Below are 7,801 nucleotides of genomic sequence, written 5' to 3' on the forward strand. Positions count from 1 at the left end.
AGTGCACGAGTGAGGTGCATTGACGGAACTAAGTATACCTTAGTTTAACCAGACCACTGAGCTGATTAACAGCTCTCCTAGGGCTGGCCCGAAGGATTAGACTTATTTTACGTGGCTAAGAACCAGTTGGTTACCTAGCAACGGGACCTACAGCTTATTGTGGAATCCGAACCGCATTATAGCGAGAAATGAATTTCTATAACCAGAAATAAATTCCTCTAATTCTTCATTGGCCAGTCACGGAATCGAACGCTGGGCCAGCTGCGTGCTAGCTGAGAACTATACCCACCCCTCAAATGAGGAACTATTGACGGAACTACACCCCCTACGGGATACTTACTTTGTTTGTTTGTCGAATTGTTTTCATATCGCTTCCTTGCTAAGAATGGGAAAGGGAGAGGGATTTCATACCTCCATTGCAAAAAATGTTTCGGCAAACACGGAAGATATGGAACCGCAGGAAGAACCATCAAGTTTTCTTGAAGGTTTTGTTTAACAAGTCTTTACGTCTGTGGACTCCATTTCGATGTTCTACTTTTGATTTATAACATTATTCTAATGTGACATTAACCCTCTTACAAAAAGTTTACTGCATAAGTGAACTTTGGAGTAGTCTTGGCAGTTGAAGTCTATGTGTATGTACTATGGCTATTGTGTTATTATGTACATGTGCACTCTCTCTCTCTCTCTCTCTCTCTCTCTCTCTCTCTCTCTCTCTCTCTCTCTCTCTCTCTCTCTATATATATATATATATATATATATATATATATATATATATATATATATATATATATATATATGTATGTATATATAATCACTATGGAAAACACACTAAACTTCCTAGTAGTTCTTGCTACCATACCACAAGAAATAAAAAGAACTACCTAGATGCGCAACGAGAATTACACACACAAACACACACACACCAAAAATGCTTAAGACGAGAGCAGAACATAATACACGAGAAAAAAGAAATATGAAAAATATATTATTGTAAAATAATTAATAAAAACTCCTCTAAGGCGAGGTTTTCATATGCTAAGGAGATGCAGCTTACACTACAGCTAATTACAGTATTATTAACGTGGATTTTTCATTACAGACATCTGAATCAACTTTCACCTACTGTAACTCGAATACTGCTTTATTTATTTTTTATTTCATTTTCCTAAAGACAATAAAATAAATATTTCACTTTACTATAATAGAAACTAGGCAGGACTGAGTCCCCTCTTCAACTGCCCGTTCGCGAGCACACACACACACACACACACACACACACATTAATGTGCACATATACCCAGGTGCAATCCCTACAGAGTTAAAAAGTGAAAGACAAGGTATTCAAGAAAATAAAATAAGAATCATGGAGAAAATACAACAAAAGAAAACATCTGTGGAAAAATACTCAGATTCAACAAAACGCTTAAAAGACAAAAATAGAGGAATGAAGTAGAGAATGATGCGTCAGTACTGAATAAAAAACCTCTCTTTCCCAATAATCACAAAATGGACGTGGACAAGGAATTGTAACTAAAATGACCACTTTTCCCAGAGCTCTGTCCCCACGGGGAACAAGAATGGTGTTCCTTCTACAGAGGACTGAGCACTCTTAGAGATCCCTTAGGATCACCTAGAGAAGGGACTCCTGACCATCCTCCGAGAAGTCTGCCCTAGGAGAGCTGTTAATCAGCTCAGTGGTCTGGTTAAACTAAGATATACTTAACTTGTACATGTATAATCAGGAGATTGTACATGCACTGAACAAAAACAGTGATGACTACCCTATGTAAAGTCACCACCCCACTTACTAACATTCATGTTACGAACATTCAGAGATACGAACAGACAATGTCGCAAGTTAAAGCTTTGGAAAGCTCTGCCATCCAGAAGTTCACATTTTGCTCAGCGCTCCCACTCTGCCTATTGAGAATTTTTGCCGCAAAAGGAAGAACCTGCTCCTTTAAGCCCTTCCCTGATTATCCTGAGTATTCACGTGATTTACTACCATGTATTCCTCTTACAATCACGAGAATACTCGTTCATATTCGTAAAATATTCCTACTTCATTCTATCATCCCCTTTCGCTCATTCTTTGATGAATTCCCGTTTTCCGTATTAGCTCTCCCAACAGGAAATGTTTAGTAAGCATTTTCGTCAATATATGGTGGTGTGCATTGCTTACTCGATAAATTTGCAATGTCAGATGCTGCTCCTACGAAACTGTCTCCATGTTCACAATTTTCAAAGCATGGAAAAAATACTAAATTTTGAAAGTTGCTTGAATTTAATTTTTTTTTTACCTTTCTAACATCCAAAGTAATTCTTTATAATACTGCATGATTTAAAAATACAGTGAAAATAATATAATCTATGACTCCAAAGTAAACTCATGAATGTCAACATGACATACATTTATTTCAACTCAGGAATGTAAACATGACAAACATGTATTTCAAAGTTGAACATCTCACTAAGGTTCAATAATTTGTCAACAATAACTATACACTACACATTAAAAACCAACTTACGAACAATTCAAGATACGAATGGCCATCTGGAACGTAACTTGTTCGTAAGTTGGGTAGTGACTGTACTTGTTAGAAGCACAGGAGTATGGGAAGTCCTGTCCAGAAAGGCATGGGAAGACTCAGGATACCAAGCATGCTAAAGAACCTCCACTTCAAGTCTGTCTACAGTACACATCCAATCCACAGCTGAGTGAACAATAGCTCTAACCCTAAAAGGGCAAGGAGCTTAGTTGAGGTTCAGTGGGACCAAATATAACAGGGCTTCTTGGACTACTTCTTGCAAGAAGAGGGGGGGACAAAATAGGCTTTGGAAGAGAAAGAGCTGACAATGGGATAATGGGGGATAAGGAGGATGAAATGTAGCAAAAGATGGGTTTCCCTGAATAGTATGAGGACACATCTTCCACAAGTACTGTACTGTATGCAACTAAAATCATCATCCCTGAAGCTGTCAAAGTTCTATGGGTAAATGGTGGTAAAGCAACTAACCTACCTTTACTCACCACTAGAAGATAATGCATATTACTGACTCACCTTCCCTCACATATCCCCTTGAACCTAGTCAACAGTGTACATGTGGAAGAATCAGGAAGAGGTTTGTGGATGGGGGAAAGGAGAGGGAGGGAACTATAATTATTCAATGGTTTCAAAGGGGGTTATATCCTCAAGACAATACCAGCAAACACTTTTTAGCATTCCTTCCCTTGTTCCGAACCTTTTCCACTGCAATGGAGATCAACTCAGCACTCTTCACAAGGAAGATCAGGCCTGCACAAGATACCCTTACAGAAGGTACAGTATCAGTGGGGATCTATTGACAAGTCCTTCACATCTAGTGTTCACTCTTCCTAAGCATCCCAAATCTTGAAAAATTCCAAAAAATCCAAAAGAAAAAAAGTTACAATTTGGTAGTCAGCAGGAGCACAAAGACATCCTCAATGGCAGCCAAATAAAAAGTGCTTGGTGATGGCAGGCAAGAGGTGTTTTCCCCATTCACCCTACTACCACCAGATCAGTTTAATGATTGATTCCAGTTTGCACTGAAGTATACTCCAACATACAAGGCAGTGATTTAAACTGTGGTGTAATGTTGAGTGACTGCTCTCTGTATCCATACTACTTTGTGCAAGCCACGCCATCAATGCACAGTTCTGCATGTACAGTGTCACTTAATTTATTCTAGGACATTCTTTTGTTGTATACTGTGTCCTTTCATGAAGTGGTGCCATCACAACACTTCTATTCCAGTTTTCATAGTTATATGAAGCCCTTTGTTGGCCGAGTTGGTTGAGCTTCGGACCGTCATTCGATGGGCGGAGTCATGATGAAGAGTTAACATTATTTCTGGTGATAGAAATTAATTTCTCGCTATAATGTGTTCAAGATTCCACAATGTTGTAGGTCCCGTTGCTAAGCAACCATTGGTTCCACGTAAAATAAATGTAATCCTGATGGAGCTGTTAATCAGCTCAGTGGTCTGGTAAAATAAGCTATACTTACTTTACTTTTTCATAGTTATATTTTACAGTAGTCATATGTGGGAACAACTATTACTATTTCTTCATCCACAATGCTGAGGGATGACATAGCCATCCACTATCATCAAGTTATTTAATAGTTTTCAACAACAGTTCATTCCAAAACCGGTGGAATATGAGTTTTCTGAAGGGTATGATGTTTGATGTTCATTTCTGTTTCAAAATCTTGATTTACCTATACAACAACCCTTATCTCACAAAGAGGTTGAACTGCAGTAAAATGCCATAAATTTAGGGTTGGGTTAAGTAGAGTAGGACCAGCGTAATAGGTTAGGTTGAGAATATTTTATTACAAATTTTGTTATTACTTCATACCAAAAGTTAAGCAATGACATACAACTCATGCATGGGAACCTTTGGACATGGGCAACATGTAACCCACAACATGTCTGAGTGTGGGCCTCAATCATATTTCACTTCATATTACAGGAAAATATTAGTTTAGAAAAAGAGAAATATCAAAATTGTTATTTGTCCAGAGTTGGGGGGGGGAGTTATTGGCTCTTACTGTATGCCACTATCAATAGTGCATCTGGTATAGAGATGAAGAAAAATACAGTAATGTGAATTAACCCACTTAAAGCACTGTTCTTTGTTTCTTCTTCGTGGAAATTACAAACATTCACATTTCTGCTATATCACCATGCAAGTCCTGTCTACAATCAGAATCCTGTGCATCTATGACATTTTATGATTTTTGGAAACTTTGATATCTGTAATAGATTTAGCCTAGAAATGTGTTAGAAATTTCTAATAATATTTACTGAATGATAAAGTGTGAGGAGTGGAGTTTCTAGCAGTGTTTGGTTTTTTACCTTATTTGCCTGTTACTATGAAAACTTTAAAACCTAAAGATAATGCCATGAAATTTTAACTTTTGTTCTTATGCTTTTATAATAATTTTAATAAGAGATTAATTCTTGATCTGTAATTTTTGCATCCTTTTTTCCTCAAAGTACAAATTAACTTTCAGACAATATGTACATTATTAATATAATAATAGCTGCAGTCCGGCCTACTATTTGATGCACAAATATATTACTAAACAAATCATGCACACCTGCCCTTCACCTTACTCCTACCATGGGTCTTACTTTCTTTTAATGGTGCAGGAGAACTGGTTAAGGTATATAAAAGTATATCTTAATTTAACCAGACCACTGAGCTGATTAACAGCTCTCCTAGGGCTGGCCCAAAGGATTAGCATTATTTTTACTTGGCTAAGAACCAATTGGTTACCTAGCAACGGGACCTACAGCTTATTGTGGAATCTGAACCACATTATAGCAAGAAATGAATTTCTATCACCAGAAACAAATTCCTCTTGTTCTTCACTGGCCGGTTGGAGATCCGAACTCGCGACCAACAGAGTGGTAGCTGAGAACGGAACCCGCTCACCCTGCGAGGAACTGTTAAGGTATATAGACAGCCGACGTCAGCAGAGCATAGCCTGCGTTTCATACTGCAGAAGTATTTGTCACAAGCATGGCAACTGCAATGGGAGCTTAAAAAGCAATAAGGTCCTTAAAAGGTGGAACAGCAACAGAAGACAAAGTCAGAGAACACTTAGCCATGAGTAAGTGGTCCAAGAAGGCTTCAAAAGAACGACTCCCAGAATACCGTGGAGGGTTGCATCCCCCGCAAGCACTCCACGACATTGTCACCCTGGGAGCAGCCAACAGAGTAGGGGTAAAGGGTGACAAGGAAAAGAAGCCAAGCAAATGTACCTGATCAATCAGTAGAGTGCAGTTTGTGCTGCGCACCTATCATCTTGTATGTAACCCCCCATGAACTGAGCCAGGGAAGGAGCAGGGGGAGGTATGGCAGGGTTGGGAAGGAAGGAACCAAAAAGACCTGGAGGTATCAAAAGAGGAGTATTTCCCCCTGACAACTATGGTTGTTCTTTTTGGCCCTCCTACTCGTATTCCCAAACCTTTTCCTTTGCAAAGTGGACAGCTCAACACTCCTTGCAGGGAAGGTTGGACTGCAGGTCCAACCCTTACAGAAAGAACAGTACCTGTGGGGATCGCCAATAACTAAGCCATGAAGCAACCACAAGCTTGCCCTTGTCCTTCATTCCTTCTTTACTCATTATTCTTGGATGCCTCTATTTAATAAGGCAATCATAACACCATACACATGAAAAACGAAATAAGTTCCAACAGGCAATCTGGAAAAACATAGCTACACGCAATAAACGATAATGGCTGAAGTAAAAGTGCTTCATAATAGACGGTGAGTAAGGCTTTATCCTCACTCACTACCTACCACCAAGTAACTACCTTTTGTTTTAGAAACCAATTCCAGCTCACTACTCAAGGTTACTTTTACACAAAAGGTGAGTTTGTATTTCCATACGAACGGGATTAGGCCTACCAGTCAGAAAAACGTATGATTCTTGTATCTGGTCACAGAGCGTGCCATGGGTAAAATGCAGAAGGGCCTAGCCTAAAGGGTCACTATTCACTTGAGTGGCCCACGTGGGCGAAGCCCCCTGGCCAAAATCAAGGCACGGCATCCAAGTTTAGGTTAGTTTAACGTAAGTCTCGTATACCCTCTGAAATGCTTCCTAGGCCTGCAGTAACCCTGACCCTGTACTCTGCATAGCTTGAATTAGCCTAACTAGCTTATTTTTAGACCTAGGCCTACAGGCATTAGATCAAATTTTACGGCCAAATCATAATGATTACTTGGAAAACAATGTCGCTGATAGAGACCAGAACATTAATCCACACAGAATAGGTCTGTGGGCAAACCTACGGTAACCACAATTACGCTAACATCTACGGTAATGAATTCAAGAGGTCAGGCTATGACACCTCTAGGACAAACTGCAACGCATAATTCATGATTACCTGGAATGTGACCTAATCTCGTTGGCAACCAATGACACAAGATACTATCTTCCAACAATGTCATGGCAATCAATACACAACAGTGACGATCCACAGGACGTAAATGCCAACGTGCGACAACAATCCATCACTCATATTGTTTACTACCACATGTAAACAATGGCGCATCCGCGCCATCTTTTATCATAATATCGTAACTTTTACAGACGGCTGCGTTCTATTATACGATCTCTCTCGGCAGAGCCTTTTCTGTGAATATTGAAAACCGATATTGTTGAGATTTTATAGCCTATGTATTTAAAATAACATTTCAGGAACATAAGATTCCAATAGCAAGTCAGTATACGCACACACACACATACCGTAAACTTACTTTATCTTACTTTGGTTAAGTTAAACTTTTTTAACCTGTTTTCTCTTAATCCAACCTAACATACTTTTACATACTTTGCATTTCTTAATCAGAACTAACCTAACCTATGGTTACTTGGGCTTAGTTTACCTAATACAAACAAGTGAAATTCAGTCCATCCCAAGTTCCATCCTGAAGACCTCTGCATAAAAAAAACTAACCTCTGAACTATGAAAGTTTGAGACAAATGCCCTCATGATAAACGGCTCTACTTCTCTGTACTCTCATCTATAATGTTCATCTGTCGCTAACTTTCGAAGTAACAATTCAGAATGAAATAGCCTTTAACCTGATAAAGGTCCTTCTCCTTACGCAAACTTGGCAGGATTATGAATCCCTTAAAGTTGCAAGTTTATGGAGAACTTAGGATGACACAGGAGCTTCCCTTTGAGAGACATTAAACTTAAAAAGAAAACTTCGACGCAGTTTCGAAGACTTGGTGGTCACACAGGAGAGATACTTGAA

At 39.0% G+C, this 7,801-nt stretch overlaps 1 long non-coding RNA gene across 3 annotated transcripts in view; it reads right to left on the reverse strand.

The window, feature by feature from the left end:
• The window catches only part of LOC136838522 (uncharacterized), a 142,514-nt gene extending 135,427 nt beyond the window's left edge, over positions 1-7,087 (reverse strand). Inside the window, exon 1 of one of the 3 annotated variants that reach the window (XR_010853019.1) lies at positions 6,925-7,087. This is a non-coding gene — a long non-coding RNA (uncharacterized lncRNA). The remainder of the gene's footprint in view (positions 1-6,924) is intronic. The other 2 variants (XR_010853020.1, XR_010853018.1) reach the window with 2 other exon arrangements.
• Positions 7,088-7,801: the final 714 nt, after the last annotated feature.

The sequence above is a fragment of the Macrobrachium rosenbergii genome, chromosome 5 (genome assembly GCF_040412425.1).
Source record: "Macrobrachium rosenbergii isolate ZJJX-2024 chromosome 5, ASM4041242v1, whole genome shotgun sequence".
Lineage (NCBI taxonomy): Eukaryota > Metazoa > Arthropoda > Malacostraca > Decapoda > Palaemonidae > Macrobrachium > Macrobrachium rosenbergii.